The sequence below is a fragment of the Thalassophryne amazonica genome, chromosome 5 (assembly GCF_902500255.1).
Source record: "Thalassophryne amazonica chromosome 5, fThaAma1.1, whole genome shotgun sequence".
Taxonomy (NCBI): domain Eukaryota; kingdom Metazoa; phylum Chordata; class Actinopteri; order Batrachoidiformes; family Batrachoididae; genus Thalassophryne; species Thalassophryne amazonica.
This window is the reverse complement of record NC_047107.1, coordinates 96397975-96420829: the sequence shown is the minus strand read 5'-3', so window position 1 is coordinate 96420829 and position 22855 is coordinate 96397975. Positions and strand designations below refer to the sequence as shown.

At 42.1% G+C, this 22855-nt stretch overlaps 1 protein-coding gene across 1 annotated transcript in view; it reads left to right on the top strand.

Annotated features, from left to right (window-relative positions):
- camsap1b (calmodulin regulated spectrin-associated protein 1b) overlaps window positions 1-22855 on the top strand; it is a 120482-nt gene that overhangs the window by 32144 nt on the left and 65483 nt on the right. The gene's annotated exons all lie outside the window — the stretch shown is intronic.

Below are 22855 nucleotides of genomic sequence, written 5' to 3'. Positions count from 1 at the left end.
GAGAGCGTCCACTTTTAGCTTGCCATAAGCAAAGCTAGTGGCGCTCATGAGAGTGTGGGTTGAAACCTCTGCACTCGGGAAATGTGCTGAATACACGCCTACTAGATAAAGGGGCTTTCAGTTCTCCAGTTTAGCTTGACTTTCACAGAAATCTTCAAGTTTATTCGGTTCAGGGAAAAGAACTTTGCAACAAAACAAAATAAAACAAAATAAATAAAACTGATCTGTAAATCTGTAGAATAAAATACTCTTCTTTTGTCCATGCCTTCTTTTATGCATCGTACACCGTTGCATGCTTCAATTTAAGACCGAACATTCAAAATGAGAGAATATTGAAGAATCAAATTCATGATTTCTTCGTCGCACCATCCTTTCTTGCTAGCTATGATGGCTGATGACTTAATCTGATTTTGTCAACTGCATGGGGTCTGTATATACTGTACTTGGACTCGGACAAGGTATTTTAAGAGACTTAACAGTGTTTATTTTTTTGTTGTTTGTTTGTTGTTTGAGGGGTGGGGGTGACAGCCAATCAGAGTAGCACCGTGACATCAGTGGCTGGTCTAGCTAGCTGCAAACTGTTTCAGTTGTGTGTAAATATAACCTCTTTGTCATATATTATGTAAAAGCTAGCGAGAAATGAACACTTCTAAAACTGAAAACGCTGTTGTTGTAACCTGATAACACCTCTGGAGTGATTTACTAGACATTTTGTGGAAGTCAGCATACACACTAACTTCGCTCTTGTCATAAGCTCCTATATGCGCAAAAAAAGCCCTCCGTAAAGCTAGGACATCTTACTACTCATCACTAATTGAAGAAAATAAGAACAACCCCAGGTTTCCTTTTCAGCACTGTAGCCAGGCTGACAGAGTCAGAGCTCTATTGAGCCGAGTATTCCTTTAACTAGTAATGACTTCATGACTTCTTTGCTATAAAAATTTTAACTATTGGAGAAAAAATTACTCATAACCATCCCAAAGACGTATCGTTATCTTTGGCTGCTTTCAGTGATGCCGTATTTGGTTAGACTCTTTCTCTCAGATTGTTCTGTCCGAGTATTTTCATTAGTTACTTCATCCAAACCATCAACATGTCTATTAGACCCATTCCTACCAGCTGCTCACGGAAAGCCCTACCATTATTTAATGCTTCGATCTTAAATATGATCAATCTATCTTTATTAGTTGGCTATGTACCACAGGCTTTTAAGGTGGCAGTAATTAAACCAGTACTTAAAAAGCCATCACTTGACCCAGCTATCTAGCTAATTATAGGCCAATCTCCAACCTTCCTTTTCCTCTCAAAAATTCTTGAAAGGGTAGTTGTAAAACAGCTAACTGATCATCTGCAGAGGAATGGTCTATTTGAAGAGTTTCAGTCAGGTTTTAGAATTCATCATAGTACAGAAACAGCATTAGTGAAGGTTACAAATGATCTTCTTATGGCCTCAGACAGTGGACTCATCTCTGTGCTTGTTCTGTTAGACCTCAGTGCTGCTTTTGATACTGTTGACCATTTAAAATTTTATTACAGAGATTAGAGCATGCCATAGGTATTAAAGGCACTGCGCTGCGGTGGTTTGAATCATATTTGTCTAATAGATTACAATTTGTTCATGTAAATGGGGAATCTTCTTCACAGACTAAGGTTAATTATGGAGTTCCACAAGGGTTCTGTGCTAGGACCAATTTATTCACTTGTATACCTGCTTCCCTTAGGCAGTATTATTAGACAGCATTGCTTAAATTTTCATTGTTACGCAGATGATACCCAGCTTTATCTATCCTGAAGCCAGAGGACACACACCAATTAGCTAAACTGCAGGATTGTCTTACAGACATAAAGACATGGATGACCTCTAATTCCCGGCTTTTAAACTCAGATAAAACTGAAGTTATTGTACTTGGCCCCCCAAATCTTAGAAACATGGTGTCTAACCAGATCCTTACTCTGGATGGCATTACCCTGACCTCTAGTATACTGTGAGAAATCTTGGAGTCATTTTGATCAGGATATGTCATTCAATGCGCATATTAAACAAATATGTAGGACTGCTTTTTTGCATTTACGCAATATCTCTAAAATTAGAAAGGTCTTGTCTCAGAGTGATGCTGAAAAACTAATTCATGCATTTATTTCCTCTAGCTGGACTATGTAATTCATTTAGTATCAGGTTGTCCTAAAAGTTCCCTGAAAAGCCTTCAGTTAATTCAAAATGCTGCAGCTAGAGTACTAACGGGGACTAGAAGGAGAGAGCATATCTCACCCATATTGGCCTCTCTCATTGGCTTCCTGTTAATTCTAGAATAGAATTTAAAATTCTTCTTCTTACTTATAATGTTTTGAATAATCAGGTCCCATCTTATCTTAGGGACCTCATAGTACCATATCACCCCAATAGAGCGCTTCGCTCTCAGACTGCAGGCTTACTTGTAGTTCCTAGGGTTTGTAAGAGTAGAATGGGAGGCAGAGCCTTCACCTTTCAGGCTCCTCTCCTGTGGAACCAGCTCCCAATTCAGATCAGGGAGACAGACACCCTCTCTACTTTTAAGATTAGGCTTAAAACTTCCTTTTTGCTAAAGCTTATAGTTAGGGCTGGATCAGGTGACCCTGAACCATCCTTAGTTATGCTGCTATAGCCTTAGACTGCTGGGGGGTTCCCATGATGCACTGAGTGTTCTTTCTCTTTTTGCTCTGTATGCACCACTCTGCATTTAATCATTAGTGATTGATCTCTGCTCCCCTCCACCAGCATGTCTTTTTCCTGGTTCTCTCCCTCAGCCCCAACCAGTCCCAGCAGAAGACTGCCCCTCCCTGAGCCGGTTCTGCTGGTAGTTTTCTTCTTGTTAAAGGGGTTTTTCCTTCCCACTGTTGCCAAGTGCTTGTCACAGGGGGGCGTTTTGACCCCAGCTTGGGGTTTTTCCGTATTATTGTATGGCCGTGCCTTACAATAAAAGCGCCTTGGGGCAACTGTTTGTTGTGATGTGGCGCTATATAAATAAAATTGATTGATGATTGACATGCAACGCCCTCCTGCAGACACAGTTAAAAACATAAGTAAAATATTGTTTTTTATTGATAGAAGGGCTTTATTGAACATGTACAAATTGGTTGTAAGACAATAGATCTTAATAATGTAGTGGTGTGTGTGTAGATATAATATATATATATATAATATATATATATATATATATATAATATATATATATATATATATATATATATATATATATATATATATATATGGCAATGCTCATACTGCAGTGGGTATTTTAGCTTTGCATTTTTTTTTTTTTTTTTTTTTTTTTTTTTTTTTTTGTATTTCAAACAATATACAGATGAGGACAAAATTATTAGCCCCCCTATGAAATTTAAAAATTTATGTTTTCTTCAAACATTCCGAGTGCTTTTATAATGGAGGAAGGAATTTCCAAACATCCTGGTTTTATTTTGGATGCTTACATTATTTTACTTTGTACACAGAAACATTATTTCAAAAACTACCAGGGTCAAAATTATTAGTCCACTGGTCTTTTTGTTGAACCATATCACAAATCACTGTTGGGCTGATGTGCTTTAAGTTTTTAATGCTCAAATCTTGTAAAATCAAGTTAAACCTGGGGTATATCCTCTAATGTACACACAATATAAAACCCTCAGGGTTTGAGCGGTCACTTGAGAAAGCATCAAAAGAAATTAGTTAAGACTTGAGAAAGAGTTGTTGATGCTCACAAAGCTGGAGAAGGAGTTATTGCAACATTTCTGAAACTAGATTATTTAGAAATGCTATTTTGAAAATTCATTGCTCTATTAAAAACACACCTGGGAAAATTTTGAATAACACATTAAATTTCATAGGGGGCTCACATCTGATTTTTTTTTTTTTCCCCCTCTGTTTTTGAGTATAGCCTAGGAAACTGTAAACACTCTACCCCATGTAGATCATTTATATTTTATTTATAAACTTGTGTGTACACATTAGTGATTCGTGTTTGACCTTATCTCTCTCCCCATTGCAGATCATATTCCAGAGGACTTGCGGGACCCATTCTATACAGACCAATATGACCAGGAACACATCAAGCCACCCGTCATCCACCTGCTTCTGTCATGCGAGCTCTATTGCCGTGTCTGTACCCTAATCTTGAAGACAGAACAGCAGCTTCTCTTCAGTCACACATGTCTGTTATCCATGCTTTGTTCCGGAAGGGCATTATGTCGTTGAGAGTGACGATACACCTGTCACAGAGGAGGACTTGTCCTGTATGCCCATCAAAATGGTGAGATGACATTATATCACATCATGACATTTGTGCTACAGCAATAATGATTATGCTTTTTTTTCTTGTGATGATATCCTTATCTTGCAGTTAATTACTTTTTATTTAAAAAAAAAATGTTGTTGTTAAAACATTTGGCTGATTATTCAGTCGTTTTATGTACCTTCTTGCAGTTAGGACCACACAGTCCATAATGTTGCTGAAGGCTTGACAAAAATGTGTCATTTAGCATAAAAGAATTGGTATAACCTGGGTTATAAAATGGGGATTTAAAGGACATGTTGTACCGAAGTCATAGCAACTTAGATTTAGGATGTTAGTGACCATCCAGTGATACAGCGGGATTACACTGTACACTTCCGTGACCAGACTCAAAGTATATGGCATTCACAGCAAACAGTTACAGAGACTGCAGACACAAACAAGTGATCATTTTACAAGTGTTTTCGACAACGTTTATGTAGTTTTGAGGTAAACTTCCAAGCACACGCTTGTATGAAATGTAGCTGCTAACGTTAAGAACAGAGCTGATGGCTCATTTTTAAGTGATAACTGTTAATTTTGATGCAGTCACAGTAAAAGTAGTGGCCGCTCTCCACTGTGAGAAGACAGTGCATGCACATTATGAAGGCAGCCTGTTCATAACAGTCTGCTAGTGTTGTCATCAATACAACTGTGAAAAATCTTAGAAATACAGCTGTGTGATCAAGCAGCCTGAAAAACAGCAGAGTTGCGCATGCACGTTCATGGTGGGAGCTGTAGCGGGGTTAAAATGGCGTTCTGCTCCTGTACAGAGAACAGACTCCGCACACATCGAGATCCAAAACCCGACAGATTCTCTCAATGTAAAATAAAATTAACAAAGCCACCCAGATCCACTGAAGAGAAGAAAACAAAAGGGAAAAAGGTGAACAGGGCATTCACCCACTTCTAAAAAATAAGATATAATGTCCATGTTCACTCCATCAAAGAGGTCTTCACGCATGGATGACTTGTGATCGCCAGATGGAGAGTAAAGTCCCACAGCAGCTCCGCCGTCAGCTCTTCACAAAGTTCTCTCATGATTCTGGCACGTTAGATAGACTAAGAATAAGACAGCACTTTATTAATCCAGAAGGAAATTGTTTTGCCAGAGGGTTGAAACAGTAAACATTGCTTTTTTTCTTTCTTTCTTTTTTTTAACATGAAAGCGAGCACAACATGTAAAATGACTGAAGACACTTGCACAAGATGTTGACAGTATTGCACATAGCTCTGAATAACTGAAAAACTCTGTTCGTTATGTATTCATTCTGCAGAAGGGGAGAAGTTATACAGTCTGAATGCCACAGGTAGGAAGGATCTCCTTGTGGCATTCTGTGGTGCACCTTGGTAGCCTCAGTGTTTGGCTGAAGCTGCTCTGACAGGACATCAGTGTGGCACGCAGGGGGTGGGAGGTGTTGTTATGGATGGTGAGCAGTTTCGTCAACATCCTCCTCTCTGACACCTCCATCACAGACCCAGCCCTCCTGATGAGCTTGTTGAGTTTTGTTCATGTCAGCTGCCTTCAGCCTGCTGCCCCAGCACGCTACAGCATAGAAGATGATGCTGGAGACTATGCTGGAGTGATAAGCATCTGCAACATATTTCTGCAGAAAGGCCATTATCTCCTGAAAATAACATATTCGAACTTTTTCCAATGTAAGAAAGGCAGTGTAAAAATAGCTTTGTGGAGACATTCCATGTGTGCGTTTGCGGTGGCAGTAAAATAGTGTCCTCTGACACAGACAGCAGAGTCAGCACACGTTAGGATCCAAAATCTGACAGACTCTTAAAAACTTTAATAGTTTTGGGATGAAGTGTATCGTCTCCTCTCTCTGTACGTCCTATGTAAATCTGAGTCATCACTTTCGAATGAAAGCTCAGAAATTTTGTTATCAGAAGTAGCAGCATTTGTGTCACTCTGTTTGTCAGCCATTGGGAAATGCAGAGTAAGATGTTTTCCAGAAATGCACCTGCTAACTCTCTGAGCAAGAGGAATAATTAGCAATAAAATACATCAGCGACCACTAATTATTACTGCATGTGCAAGGATAGACTTACAATCATGTATACTTTGATGTTGTGTTGCTGTTGTGTTGACGTTAAATAATGTGCGATATGTCCCCTGTAACATGCAAAAGGTCATGCAGTGCTCTAGATGTGTGAGACTGTCTGTGGTGTTTGGCTGCTATGTTTTCCTAAAGCGATAGCAAGGATTGACAAAATACACAGCATTTTATTTTGTACTTCAGACAACTCCAGTATCAGTATTAACACAAAAAAGTTAGTTTTTAAAATTGCTATTTAATTAAAAGGTTTAAATGTTTTTCACAAATTTACGTGCAGTGCATCTGGAATGTATTCACAGCGCTTCACTATTTCCACATTTTGTTATAGCCTTATTCCAAAATGGATGAAATTTATTTTTATTTTTTTGCATTTTATTTTGCATTTATCTAAATACCGATGTTAAATGAATAACAAAATGCTTAATATTTGTAGCTAACAACTAGAGGTGCACGATCATTATCGGCCGATCACGCCTTGATCAAACTCGCCGATCAAAAGGACCGATCACAACAGTGCAGGCAGTAGCGCAGGGAGCGCTTGGTCCTGCATTACACGCTTTCCTCTGTGACGTAAACTCATTTTGACTTCTGCTATGAGTTGGACGGACAAGGAGAGCAGTTGCCATCATCTAATGTAGTCCATGTCCGTCCAGCTCATAGCAGAAGTCAAAATGAGTCAAATGGCTCTGAGAGATCTAAATAGACTGCTGTGTAATGAATGGAACCACACTGCCATCTAGTGAATATCCAGTGTGCTTGAGTGTGTATTTGTGAATCAGTAGGCATTTTGATTTTGTTTATTTTTTCATGTGAGTATAGAGGTACAGAGAGTACAAAGAAGCTTTGTTCATTTGATTTGCTTATATTGTGAACTGCCATGATAGTGGAATTGACAACTAAGTTCGGAATAAAAAAAAATTGATTGATTGATTTTGTTTGTGGATCTGTGGAGTTCGCGAAAAGAATGTCTCAAAATTACGTCACAGAGGAAAGCGATGAATGCATGTAATTGGTGATGCAGAAATACTGAAACGCAATTCACAAATACAATTTCAGTTTTACAAATGTAATTTTTACAAAATTTCAGTGATTGGTGATCGGCCTAAAAGATCGGTGCACCTCAACTAACAACTTTACGAGGTCTGTTAGAAACGTATCTGGCCTTTTTATTTTTTCAAAAACCATATGGATTTGAATCACGTGTGATTGCATCAGACAAGCTTGAACCTTCATGCGCATGCCTGAGTTTTTTCACGCCTGTCGGTTGCGTCATTCGCCTGTGAACAGGCTTTGTGTGAGCAGTGGTCCACCCTCTTGTCGTTTTTTTTTATTGCAAATAAATGTCTGAACGATTTGGAGCTTTGCTGCATCAATTTTTCTCTAGAAACTGTGAGAGACCTCCAGGTGGACACCGTTCGAAAAATTAATATGGCTTTCAGGGACGATTTTATGGGGATTATACAGATTAAGGAGTGTTACTGCCGCTTTAAGGACGGTCCACAACTGCTGAGAGCGCAGAGCGCTCCCAGCGGCAATCGACATGCTCAGACGCCGCTGGAACAACCAGATCATTTCCAGCGTGAAGGCTTTGTTGATCCGGGACCTTGTCTGACTTTCACAAAAGGCAGAAGTCATGGACATCAGCACTTTTTCGGCACATTCCACTGTTACAGGAGTTTTTTTCATGGAAAGAAAAGCGGAGGGATGCGCCACGGAGCCAGTCATTACGCGGACAAAACCATCCGTGTTGGTCTCACAGGATGGCTTTCAGGTGGATTTCAGATGGATTCCGGTTGCTTTTCAGTCGTGTGAATATCCGATTGTGATTGTGCATGAGCTGGACATGCCCCAACATGTCCTGGAAGGCTTCATCACGGCGTTGCTTTGCGCCATACGGCTCCACCGCGACGCACGGAACTTCTCCGCACGTCTGTCTTAATGTGCTGAAAAAGTGCTGATGTCTACGTCTTTTCACAATTCCTGTGCTAGTCAGACGACATACCGGATCAAGACAGCGTCCAGTTTAGAAATGAACGGCACATTCCACTGTTACAGGAGTTTTTGTCATGGAAAGAGGAGCGGCTCCACCGCGAAAAAGTGCTGATGTCCACGACTTCTGCCTTTTTGTGAAAGTCAGACGAGGTCCCGGATCAACAAAGCCTTCACGTTGGAAATGATCTGGTTGTTTCAGCGGGGTTTGAGCATGTCGATCGGCGCTGGGAGCGCACCGCGCTCTCAGCAGTTGTGGGCCGTCCTTAAAGCGGCAGTAACGCTCCTTAATCTGTATAATCCCCATAAAATCCTCCCTGAAAGCCATATTAATTTTCCGAACGGTGTCCACCTGGAGGTCTCTCACAGTTTCTGGAAAAAAATTGATGCAGCAAAGCTCCAAATTGTTCAGACATTTATTCGCAATAAAAAAACGACGAGAGGATGGACCAGTGCTCACACAAAGCCTGCTCACAGGCGAATGACGCAACCGACAGGCGTGAAAAAACTCACGCATGGGCACTAAGGTTCAAGCTTGTCTGATGCAATCACACGTGATTCAAATCCATATGGTTTTTGAAAAAATAAAAAGGTCGGATACTTTTCTAACAGACCTCGTAGTTCTTGTGGCAGAGTAGCATTAACAGAGCTAGGTGTGTTTGCTAGCTCATGAAACTCATCTTTTCATTTGAAGGGAAATTGTGTAATTTGGCAAAATGCTATTTATCTATAAATCAAAATTACTACAGTTACCGCTTACTTGACATATTAATGTACTTACCAAAACACCAAAGTTTTTGGGTGTCTTCTAATTAGGGATCCAAAGACTGTATACTTTGGTGTGAGGCTAACTCAACAATGGAAAATTAGATTTGTATGCAATAAAAAGTGTCGTAGAAGTACCAAACCATTTGATTGGATAAAGTAATGAATGACAAAATATATTTTCCTTTTTTTGTAAATTGATATCAAAGTTGAGAGTGGGCTTAAAGAGTGCATGGGCTTAATGGGTACACTTACCCCTGCAAAAAGTCACATGGCATTCTAAAAACATGATGCAGTAGGTATGGATAAAGAAAGAGACAGCTTGTTAAGTGTTATAAGAGATGGCATTACTGCAATATTAGATTATAAAAAGAAAGAAATGGCAATATTTTGCATGACTTACCATTCTGTTGCTTTTGGAGTTAAAGCTCTCACAAGAGCCTTGCTTGAATGACAGTTACTGTGACAAGACAATGCTCTCATATCGCTAGTGTGCTTTGTCAGCATTCTGCAAATATTGGTGAATGTTTTTGCAAATATGTAATGAAAACCTGTGTTTAGTTTGTGTGTGAGATACACAAAGTATATGTCTTGAGTCATGATGAATTTATTTCCAATACATTCTTTAACAACTTAAGCCTGGTTCACACGACAGGATTTTAAAATTATCTTTAGGTTTCCAAAACCTGAGAGACCACACACGTGAAGATAAAAAAATCATATTTCTAACAGGTTTGGTTGTACAGTGTGTAGTGTTCAGCCACACGGTAAGGACAACAACACCACACACATGAACAGATTTCACTCACCAACATTCTCAGGTCAGACAGAAAATCTCGCAAAATCTCTCGAGATTAAACGTGACTTCAGAGTACACAAACGGAGATACTTTTTGGACTATTTACAACAGAGGGGAAAAAACAATACAAAAAGAAAAAGAAAAGGCGTTCTTTAAAGGAGTGGAGACAGCGCGACCACCGGACTTTCTGGTAAGTCAGAACAGCTGTTTGAATTTTATTTTCCACTCTGTGCGTCCGTCACCTCGCTTTCTGATTGGCTGCATGTCACATTCAGCAGGCTGCGAGCTCGTTTGTGGTTGGACGACACAACACACGCTGGGATATCGGGCCAAAAAAATCCAACATATTGAATGTTACCGATTTGCGATCGGAGTGCCCCTGGCGTCCTTCTGAACAAATCAGAATGCTCTTAACACCACACACGGCAAGAATATCTGATAAGATTATCTTTAGCGTCATCACGATTCTCGGGGCGTCCTTAAGATTGTCGGAAGGGGAAGATCGGGTCCGATATCGGCCTAATTATCCTGCCGTGTGAACCCGGCCTTAGTTGTATTTGCACCTCTATGGTACTCCTACTCGGATTCTAAATTCTACAACCTAGGGAGTCTATTGCTCCCCCTCCCCTACCCTTTCTGCTTCCACTGCCTGTGTAAAGCCCCTTTCACACTAGCGTATTTGTAGAGCTGCGTATTGCGGCATTGTTTCATTTAAATACGCCTGAAATGTGCGTGTACTAAGCCTTTTTCCTTGTTCGTGGATCTGCTTGCAGCTGTGTGTGTTCACTTTTTAATGTGTGCACACAGTCGTGTGTAGCCCTTGCTACTATTTTGAAACCAGTTCCCTCCTGCCGGCTGTGCAGAACACACCGTTGCAATTGGAAAACAGTGGACTGTATCATGAGGTTTTTACAGTTTCATTACTGCCACGTATGTAGCCATAGCTGCTATTTTCTGCCTCTGTGTAAGTAAGTTCTGTTCTCTCCTGCACAGTGTGGCGTGGCTCAGAAACAGTGTCATTTAACATTTTTTTTTAATAAATTATTATTTTTTTGTCTTGGTGGATCATTTTCTTTGTGTACAGATGCTGCTGAGTCTGGCTGTGATATGGCTGCTGTGAATGAAGTGCCGTGACTCGTTAAACTTTTAAAGCTGCAGTTGCTCCGATCAGGTCCACTGATTTGATCAGACCTGATCAATCAGGGCATCTGATGATCGCACATGCAGCGACGAGGCATTTATTTTAAAGAGCCACAGCTCTTTTCAGTTCACAAAAAAAAACTCATACCATAGTATTATTTGTGTATTACTTCCTTGCCATATACTAAGTGTTTCCCAAATTACAATGCCATATTTAAATAAATTGGGGATGGTATGGAAAATGTGAAAAAAGAAAAAAGAAATTCTGCAATGATTGGTGTGTGTGTGTGTGTGTACGTACACATAATTTTACTTGAACATGGATTTCTATTTCACTGGAGTGTGAAACTAAGAGATGTCATGTTTTGTGTTGGAAAACGTCATTTCATTTGGTGAAACTTCATTTCACCTGTACTGTCTCTGTAATCTGGTGAAAAATGGTCACAAAGTCGAGAGTAATGTTTACAACACATACTTTTAACTTAGTGGAGAAATTGATTCAAAAATTTCCATTCCAATTTATTAGAATCAAGCAATTCAGTCTCTATACAACCAATGTAGCCGTTGTCAGTGTTCTCTGCATCTTTCCAGACCTGTTGTCAGTGGGTGTTTGACTCTACTAGACCTGCTCCTTGTCACCTATCCTGTTTGTGATTTTAATGGATTTCATGGCAGTGATCTTAATGTATTTCGTTTGATATCAGAATTGCATTTCTACTTTTTACAGATGATGTGGTTCTGTTGCCTTCAAGACATATTCAGTGACTTGGAAATGTTCATGCAGGTCTTGACAATAAGGCAATTTATGTACTGGCCCACAGGGCCAGTAGAATTTGAAAGTTACTGGCCCGGATGAAAATCTCACTGGCCCATACTGTCACGCCCGCGCCGAACCGACGGCCGCCGCATTGACCCAGTAAATATACAATACTCTAACTGTCAACTTGCGTTGCGTTGCGTTGACCCATTAAATTTCACCAGTAAAAATTTGTTGTTGTTCTGGGAAGTTAGTGAATGTTTTTTTTATTCTTCGCCAGGAAGTACGCAATGTGGAACATGTTTGTCATCTGCTCTTCAAACTTGGCATCCATTTTTTTGTTGACATGGGTTCCTTGAAGAACAGCTGGCTTGGGGTTGTCCTTCCCTCTCCTTTTCCATCTGATGCACACATGCCTTGTGACTAGCTCTATTCTGGTGGGGATCGAAGCCTGTGCATCTATCAGTAACCTGACCTTTGTACAAAGAGCAATTCTTGGAAAATAAATGAAATAATAGGATAACTAACATCAAAGATTAGAAAAGTTTTGTTTCTTTTTCCCTAACTGGAAAACTGCCCTTTTGGAAGGAAAGCCATTTTCTTTACCTGGAATTATTGAAAAAAGACAAAAAAAAAAATTCATATTTTTTGCAAATTATCATCAAACTGAAGAAGAATAAGAGAAACACACAAATACATTATTTTATCAAATATTCTTATACTACATGAAAAACCTTACAGTGCATCAACTCTGGAAAAAAATATGAGGTACTTACTTAAGTTTTTACTCAGACATTAAACTTTGGCTTTCACAATGCATAAACATTAGAAAACAAAGACAGTATTCTTATACTACATAATAAAAACCTTAAACTGAATCAACTTTGAAAAAATGTCGGGGGTAACCGATATGAATTTTTTAAATCAACACTCAGACATTAGAAATGGGTTTCCTTAATGCAAAAACCCTTGAAAACAAACACAATATTCTTATACGAGGTCTGTGAGAAAAGAAACTGACCTTTTTATTTTTTTCAAAAACTATATGGATTTGAATCACGTGTGATTACATCAGACAAGCTTGAACCCTCGTGCGCATGCGTGAGTTTTTTCACGCCTGTCGGTTGCGTCATTCGCCTGTGGGCAGGCTTTGAGTGAGCACTGGTCCACCCCTCCCGTCGGAATTCCTTTGTCTGAAAACTTGCTGAGAGACTGGCGCTTTGCTTTATCAAAATTTTTTTCAGAAACTGTGAGGCAGATCCGAGTGGACACCATTCGAGAAATTCAGACGGTTTTTCTGTGAAAATTTTAAGGGCTGATGAGAGATTAGTGTTGTTGTCAGCCTGTTTCGAGCTGAAAACTTCCAAATTTAAGCCTCTGTTGACCCAGGACATCGTGAGAGAACAGAGAAGTTTCAGAAGAGGTCGGGATCAGCATTTTATCCGGACATTCCAGTGTTAAAGGAGATTTTGTAATGAAAGACGTGCGGACGAATTTGTGCGTCGGGATGCAGCCGCTCATCGCACGGCGCCACATGAAAACGCCTCCATGTTGATAACCATTCGTAAGATTTAGGCGGCTTTCGATGGCTTTCAGTCGAGTGAGTATCCGAGAAATTGTTTAACAGCTGGGCATGTTCAAACTTGTCCTTTAAGGCTTCCAACGGAGGTGTTTTGCTGTGGCGCCGCGCCATGAGCTGCTGGGTGCCGACGAGCGAATCCGTCCGCACGTCTTTCATTACAAAATCTTCTTTAACAGTGGAATGTCCGGATAAACTGCTGATCCTGACCTCTTCTGAAACTTCTCTGTTCTCTCACGACGTCCTGGGTCAACAGAGGCTTAAATTTGGAAGTTTTCAGCTCGAAACAGGCTGACGACGGTGGCTTGGGGCGCGGCGCACCGTCTGGCTCCGTGGGCAGTCCTTAAAGCGACAGTAACACTCCATAATCTCTCATCAGCCCTTAAAAGTTTCACCGAAAACCGTCTGAATTTCTCGAATGGTGTCCACTCGGATCTGCCTCACAGTTTCTGAAAAAATTTTGATTTAGCAAAGTGCCAGTCTCTCAGCAAGCTGTCAGACAAAGGAATTCCGACGGGAGGGGTGGACCAGTGCTCACTCAAAGCGTGCCCACAGGTGAATGACGCAACTGACAGGCGTGAAAAAACTCACGCATGCGCACGAGGGTTCAAGCTTGTCTGATGTAATCGCACGTGATTCAAATCCATATAGTTTTTGAAAAAAATAAAAAGGTCCGTTTCTTTTCTCACAGATCCCGTACTACATGATAAAAACCTTTAAAGTGAGTCAACTTTGGAAAAAAATGTCGCTAGGTAACTGATATGAATTTTTTTCAACACACAGACATTAATACAAAAATAAATTTATTTCTTGATCATTTACAAAATTAATATGTTAAATTTCATATACCAAGCTCCCTTGCTAATGTTGTCACTGTGGGGTTTCCACAAGGGCATACTGATTAGACTCTTAAACTGGCGTATGAAATCATACCAGATGTCTACCAGGACTTGGTATATTTATACTTACTTGTCAGCATATTGGCATGGCCCTACAAGTTCCACAGAAGACAACCTCGCTCTCCTCATCATGCTCCAGCCATGGCCATCTTTTCTTCCAGGAAGCTTGCCAAGTTTTCCTCACCCTTTTCTTATCATATTCAGCATCAGCAGCCTTCCTCTTCTGTGCTTGTTTTGAGGGTGATAGCTGTTCTTTCCTTTGCTTCCCTGGTTTCTGCCCAGGGGCAGGAGGTTTCAAGAAATTCATAATATTCACTGCGATTGATCTTGCGTAAGCGAAAATGATGCATTGATGTTGAAGCGAAATTCGCGCCACATCAGAAGATGCTCCTGCAGACGAAGTTCATCTGCAGGTTCGTCTGCACTTTGGCAATGTTCGGAACATTGCCCAAGTGGCACGGAAAGACGGCCCCACGCATGCGCCGTAGCTACCACAACAAACATGGCGGACGATGTAGCGAAAATGTTCAATTTCTACATGTATTTTGACAGATTTCTTCACGGTAAGACGGACCAGTACGGACCAGTGAAATATGAACTTCACTGGCCCGTGGTGGCCCGGAACGTGTAAAAAAGGCCACCGGGCCATCGGACCAGTGCTATTGTCAAGTCCTGTCATGTATCCATCCCCTGACTTGTCTGAAGAAAACTGGCAATTAAACTGATTATTTACAAGTATTATACCAAAGGGGCTGATTACTTATGCAACCCATCATCTTGGCTTTTATATTTTAATTAATTTATATCAAGTTGTAGAGATTTACTTTCAGTTTGAGTCTAAAAGTTAATTTTAGAAATTTTTATCTTGAGAAGCCTGATTTACTTTTTGTATTTGAAATGCCATAAACAAATTAAACTGCATGACATACCAAGGGACTGAATAATTTTGCAAGCTACTGTATCAGGAAGACTCCATTGAATTTTGGAGGTGATCGGGATCCGGATTCTGGATCATTGTTTACTTTTATATAGGCTTTGAAGGATTACGTCAAAACTACTCAACAGTCATCTTCAATCGCTTATCTGGGATCGGGTCATGGGAGCAATAGCTCTAGCAGGAGACCTCAGACTTCCCTTGATCAAGATTCAGTTATATACACTTTGAAGGATTACATCAAAACTACTTGGTTAGACCACCCCTGCCCATTCTCCATGTAATGTGGAGTCGAGAAGCGCAGCTTCATATCTGATCTGCTATGTTGGCCCCCAAGTAAAAAATGGAGAAGCTAAAGGAGCTTACTACATATTGCAGAACACAGAGGGCGGCTGTTGCTGTGTTCCTCAAGTTCAGGTCTAAGACACCAGCTTACAAGTTATTTCTCTGACCAGTTTGCAGTGTTTTGGGTCTGTTTGTATATCCATTTACATAAGCCTGCTTTAAGCATGTGTGTTGTACTTTGGTTCAGGTTCTTTGTTCCATGCCCATATTTGGCTGTGCTTTTGGGTTTTAATGGTGATCTCACATCCAGAGCAGCTGAATTCTATGTTTAGGTCATTGTTTTCTTTTGGTTTTTATGTGTCTCATTGAGCTGCAGTTGATTATTTTCAAATCTGGTATTGCACAGATAGTTTTATGATTAAGCACCGAATTGAGAGATGTGTAAATTCGGTATGTTTTAGCTACATGTTCTCTGTGAAAATTCAAAGGCCACCATGGCCAGTGCTAACCTGGGACAGCAACAGCCCCCACCCCCCACCCTTTCAGGAGAAAAGTAATAATAAAAGAATATTTAATATTTTTGAACAAACTTGGAGCTTAGTCCACATCTCCACTGTCCACCCCATAGGTCAGTTTGTTCAAAATGCAGTGCAACCCCCCCCCCCCCCCCCCACACACACAAAACATAAAATAAAATATGGCTACACACACTGGAATGGTTTGTATCTAACTGCTAATATTAGCCCCCCAAACTAAAGTTAAGTCAGTATGGACCTTGTGCAGTCACTCATGTATGTTTCTGTATTCTTCCCCAAATTTGCGCCTTAAGACTTCATGCTTTGTTTGTGCTTTGACATGCACTGTCAACTGTGGGACCTCATATGTAGACTGGTGTGTGCCTTTCCAAGTCATGTCCAATCAACTGAATTTACCCCAGGTGGACTCCAGTTAAGCTGTAGAAACACCTCAAGGATGATCAGTATAAATGTGGTGCACCTGAACTCGATTTTAAGCTTCATGGCAAAGGTTGTGAATACTTGTGTATGTGTGGTTTCTTAGGTTTATTTATTTTCAAAAAATTTGCATAAATCTCACTTTTTTCACATTGCCATTATCGGGAATTGTTGCCTGTCTTTCTGTGTTTAGCAAAATTATGACACTTTTCATGCAAAAATACATTGAGAACAGCTAACTATCAGGGAAGCATTACTACATATCATACTTTTTCACGGCTCACAGATTTCCTCCATCACCACTGCAACCCATTTTTCTCATCTTTGTATACTGCTGGTAATCTGTCGGACAGAACAGCCTTCTTTTGTCCGTGTTGATTGGTGCAGTCATGTGCTCATCCTGAGATCAGCATTTTAAGATAGAAGGTTCAATATAGAGACTGTTGACTATTCGCTGTTCACACTGAAAAGGCAGTGTTAAATTATTCAGACATCATCTGAGTGTTAAGCATATTTGGAGAAGGGCATATTTGTACTTGTGCTCAGCATTCCAATAGCAAATACTTGTGCCGAGTCCAGAATAGCCAGAAATTAAATTCAGCGGGTTTAAGATGCTGTGGGCCAGACGTGAACCAGTGTAGATGCATGTGGCCCCCTGTCCCTCCCTCCCTAGGCCTCCGGTGCTCCTCCGGGGCTGCCCGCCTCCCCCAGTCTCCTGGTTTCCCTGGCGCCTCCGCCGGATCTGGGGTTGTGCTGGGGGCCCGGTGGGGCCGGTGTATGTGGCCGCTCCCTGTGCCGCGCCTTTCCTTCCTCCTGCTGCTTGGGGTTGGGCCTCACATGTCGCACCCTTTTAATGCACATCATATTGGGTTGTAACTAGCACATTGTAAGGTTCATAGAGTTTTGCGGTTGGGTGGTGGGGGTGGGTTTGCAGGGCAGTCTGTGGCGCAGCTGTGCACTGCAGCCTTCCACTGCTATCTCCATCTACCACCCCTGCCCTGCAATTTTAATGCACATACTTTCTTTCTACACACTTAGTAAACACGTTCACTAATTTAGAGTCGGGGTCACTAGACGGTGGTGGGTTTGCAGGGCAGGCTGTGGTGCAGCAGTGTGCCGTGGCCTCTCACGGCAGTCTGCCACCTGCCGTCTCCTGCGCTGCTTTTAATGCAACACTTTATCTTTGCTCACTTAGGGGGTCGCATACAGCAAGGGAAATTATAACAACTATGGTGGGTTTGGTAGGTAGGGTGAGTGTGGCATGTGGGGTTGGCCCCGAATGGCTGTGGATGTCTGAGGCTCTGGGGTAGGGGTCTGCCTCGCCAGTTCTGCCGTGGTCCCCGGGCACTGCTCTGGGGTCTGGGGTCCCATGGCCCGTTGGGGGGGGCGTTGGGGCGTGGGGGATGCGCTGGGGGGTGACAGCTGCTGGAGGATTGGAAAGATGAAAAAAAAAAAAAAGTGTAGATGCATGATGTGCCACTCCTTAACAAATCCAACAGGCTTAGTATCGGGCGCAGTTACTATATGACTTTATTAAATATTTATTTGCAGGTGAAGTGTCATCTGTTGTGTGTGTTTTTTTTTGTTTTGTTTTTTTGGCTTTGTTTTTAAAAAAAAAAAAAAAAAAATCATGGCGGCAGTAGCACAGCCAGACTCTGGTCTTAATGGTACTAACTTTATTAGTAAAAGTTCCTAAAGACTGACTGTGTCAAAAGTGTGGGATTAAAAGCGGTCACAGTCCAAGAGGAAACATAAAAGTACAATTCTGGATGACTGATTGCCAGAAAAGGCAAAACCACTGGTAAATTCCATCTGTTCATGTTTAATATTCAGAGTTTCCTTTATGACCTGCTGTCCCGCCAGGCTAATGAAAACCCCTGCCACGTTAAAAATACTTAGACGTCAATTATAAACAACACAGATGCAGTAACAAAATAATGAACACCTAATAGGCATTAATGGTGGTTTGGTGGTTACTACTGTTGCCTCAAAGCAAGATGGTCCTGGAATCACTTCCCATGTTGTCCTTTATGTGTGGAGCTTGCATGTTCTCCACGTATACATGCAGGTTCCCTCCGGGTGCTCCATTTTTAAAGAAGTACGGGTTAGGTGAATTGGAAACTTTACTTTGACCGTGAATGTGTTTTTCTGCCTGTATGTGGCCCTGCGATAGATTGGCGGCCTGTCCAGGGTGCACCCATCCTCTCTCCCAATGACTGCTGGAATAGAGTCCAGCTAACGTGACACACACAACACACGGGAGTCAAACCACCTGTTAAAATACTTTTATGATACTCAACTTTTAAATGCAATTAAACTGTTTTTCTGTTTTCTGAAACAGACTTTTGTGCTCCACAGTTGTTTGTCTTAGTGATCATTAAACACAGCCACATATGTTCAGCATGAAATTGTGTAAAAAGCTTTGATTCATTAAATTTTTCATCTAGGTTTTAACTTCAAGGATCAGATTTGAAAATGAAATAGCCTCGCTCACAATAAGGTAATTGTTAAAGTGCTCATGCGGTGCAAAACAAGTTAAGCTACCCTTTACACGTTCATACGTTTTGAGGTTTGATGTTAAATATCTCCAAAGTCCGGCTATTCTTTGAACGTCTTCACAGACATTCTCCTGCTACAAATTTTATTTAGGTGTCTGACACAGTTTGTTTGAGATCTCTGTGACATATGTGACAGAAAAATTCCCAAATGCTCCAACTGACTTCAGATTATTCAGATTATTAAGTGTTGGAATTATGTATATATGGATATTTTTCAAGATGTAACAATACATGTTTCCAACAAACAGTCTAGGAACTGCAAGCAGTAAAATTAAAACTGGTTACTGAAGAATATATGATCATAGTCAAAAATGGCGTGCATAGCTTACATTGTCATTAGGATATGGCCTCGCTGAAGGTTGTCACCACCCTACTCAGAGTGCCGCTCTCATTGGATTGACATCTCTGCTATTTTGGTATTGTGGGATAGCTCGCGCCCACAGATTGAGCTCACCGGACTACTTTCACCACCCTGCTCAGCGTGCCGCTCTCGTTGGAGTGACAACACACAGAATGTGTCTCTTCCCAGATAGATCGCTTTCAGTGCAGCTTCTTGTTCTAACTTTAACACAAAGTTAACACCCAAGTCTTTCATCGCCAACTGTAAATGGTAATGAAACCATTCCAATCGTATCTTTCTGAACTCATCCGCATCAAACTCCATCGTGTCAGTGTTTACAATGTGCTTGAGCAATAACAGGTGAAGTTGCTCATAAACTTTAAGTTTGTTAAATATTTATTATGGCCACTCTTATAACTTCAGTTATCTTTATAATTTTATTACTGGTACATTTTAGAATGAATTTGGATCAGATATACGAGGTCTGTTAGAAAAGTATCCGACCTTCTTATTTTATGCAAAAAATATATGGATTTGATTCATATGTTTTTACGTCAGCCAGCTTGAACCTTCGTTCTCATGCGTGAATTTTTTTCCCGCCCTGCGGTTGCGCATTCGCCTGTGGGCCGGCTTTGAGTGAGCACTGGTCCACTCCTCTCGTCGTTTTTTCATTGCGAGGAAATGGCGGAATGATTTGGGCTTTGTTCCATTAGAATTTTTTCAGAAACTGCTAGAGACAGGCAGCTGGAAACCATTCGGAAAATTCAGATGGCTTTCGGTGAAAATTTTATGGGCTTCACAGAGATTAAGGAGTGTTACTACCGCTTTAAGGACGGCGCACGGCACGCCACGCTCCGAGCCGCGATCGACAGGCAGAAACCACCAGATCATTTCTAAACGGATGGCTGTGTGGATCCGGGACCATCGTGTGCAGTTTCTCTGGTTATCACAAGAGCTGGACATCAGCCACTTTCCGGCAGATTTCACTTTTAACAAGAGATTTTGTCATGAAAAGACCTGTGGAGGCTTCGCGCGTCATGACGGAGCCGCTAATGGAGCGAGACAAAGAACGCCTCCGTTTTGGAGTGTCAGAGGACAAGTTGGGACATGCCTATCTCGGCTTTCAGTGGCTTACTAGTCGAGTGAGTATAAAAGAAATTGTGGAGAGCTGGGCATGTCCCAACTTGTCCTCTGACACTCCAAAACGGAGGTGTTCTTTGTCTCGCTCCATCAGCGAATCCGTCGTGAAGCGCGAAGCCTCCGCGCGGCTTTCCATTACAAAATCTCTTGTTAAAAGAATTAGAATCAGAAGAAGTTTATTGCCATTGCCAGTGAACAGGAGTCACAGACTAGGAATTTGCTTCGGTACAATGGTGCAACATTAAGAAGAGATAAAATATAAAATATAACATATGTGTCAAAATAAGATAAAATCTAAGATAAAAAAAAAAGAAATATGAAAGGCTGTGTGCAACAGAGAAACAGAAAAAACAGTGCAGTGGGAGGAGTGCAATTAAAAACCAAAGTACACTGTCTAAAGTGACCCATGATAAGATGATAAAGTGACAGAGTTAAGCTTAAGGTGACTGAGTTATGAGGAGTTCATGAGTCTAACGGCAGAGGGGAAGAAGCTCGACCTGCTCGGCTCAGAGTCCTGGAGACGTGTAGGTCGTGGAGAGATGGAAGGCTACAGCCGATCACCTTCTCAACAGAGGCCACAATGCGCTGCAGTCTGTGTCTGTCCCGGGCTGTGGCCCCGGCGTACCACACCGTGATGGAGGAGCAGAGGATGGACTCGATGATGGCCGTGTAGAACTGCACCATCAGCTGGACAGGCAGCTTGGCCTTCTTCTTCAGCTGCCGCAGGAAGTACATCCTCTGCTGGGCCTTCTTGATGAAGGAGCTGATGGTTGACTCCCACTTGAGGTCCTGGGTGATGGTGGTGCCGAGGAAGCGGTGACAGACCGCAGTGGTGATGGGGCTGTTGGTGAGGGCGAGGGAGGGCGGGGGGGCTGTGGCTTTCCTGAAGTCCACGATTATCTCCACTGTTTTCTGGGCGTTGAGCTCCAAGTTGTTGCTGCTGCACCAGGTCACCAGCCGGTCCACCTCCCTCCTGTAGGCAGACTCATCCCCATCCAAAATGAGTCCGATGAGGGTGGTGTCGTCCGCAAACTTGATGAGCTTTACAGAGTTGTGGCTGGAGGTGCAGCAGTTAGTGTACAGGGAGAAGAGCAGAGGGGAAAGGACACAGCCCTGGTGTTCGAGACATTTTTTTTTCCCAGCCTCACATGCTGACTCCGGTCTGTCAGGAAGTTTGTGATCCACCTGCAGGTGGAGTTGGGCACGTGGAGCAGAAAAAGCTTGTCCTGGAGCAAAGCTGGAAGGATGGTGTTGAAAGCAGAGCTGAAGTCCACAAACAGGATCCTAGCGTAGGTTCCTGCGGAGTCCAGGTGCTGCAGGATGGAGTGCAGGGCCAGGTTTATTGCGTCATCTACAGACCTGTTGGCTCTGTAGGCAAACTGCAGGGGGTCCAGGAGGGGGTCGGTGATGGACTTCAGGTGGGATAAAACCAGGCGTTCGAAGGTCTTCATGACTACAGACGTGAGAGCCACAGGCCTGTAGTCATTAAGTCCAGTGATGCGTGGTTTCTTGGGGACTGAAACTATGATTGAGGACTTGAAACAGACTGGAATATGGCATGACTCCAGGGAGGTGTTGAAGATCCCCGTGAAGACTGGGGCCAGCTCATCAGCGCAGTGTCTCAGGGTGGCAGGAGAGACACAGTCTGGGCCCGGGGCCTTACGTGGATTCAGCCTTTTGAAATGTCTCCTCACGTCCTCCTCTTGGACCGAGAGGGCAACACGGGGAGTGGGGAGGGCAGCAGTGAGAGGGGGAGGTCCAGAGTGTTTGAATATCCAGTTGTGTGGGGAGGTGTGAGTCCTTGTCTTCAAACCGTGAATAGAAGACGTTCAGGTCGTTGGCCAGCTTGAGGTCGTCAATAGAACGAGGTGCTTTGGGCTTGTAGTTGGTGATCTCTTTCAACCCCCTCCACACAGAGGCCGAGTCGTTGGCAGAGAACCTTTGCTGCAGATGTGAACTGTACATGGATTTAGCCTTTGCCACCTCCTTGCTAAATCTGTACTTTGCACCTCTATAGCTGTCTCTGTCTCCTTCTCTGAAAGCCACCTCTTTCTGCTGACGGAGCTGCTGGAGTTTAGGTGTAAACCAGGGCTTGTCATTGTTATATCTCACCCTGGTACGCTGTGGGATGATGCTGTCTTCACAGAAATGAATATATCAATCAATCAATCAATTTTTTTTATATAGCGCCAAATCACAACAAACAGTTGCCCCAAGGCGCTTTATATTGTAAGGCAAGGCCATACAATAATTATGTAAAACCCCAACGGTCAAACGACCCCCTGTGAGCAAGCACTTGGCTACAGTGGGAAGGAAAAACTCCCTTTAACAGGAAGAAACCTCC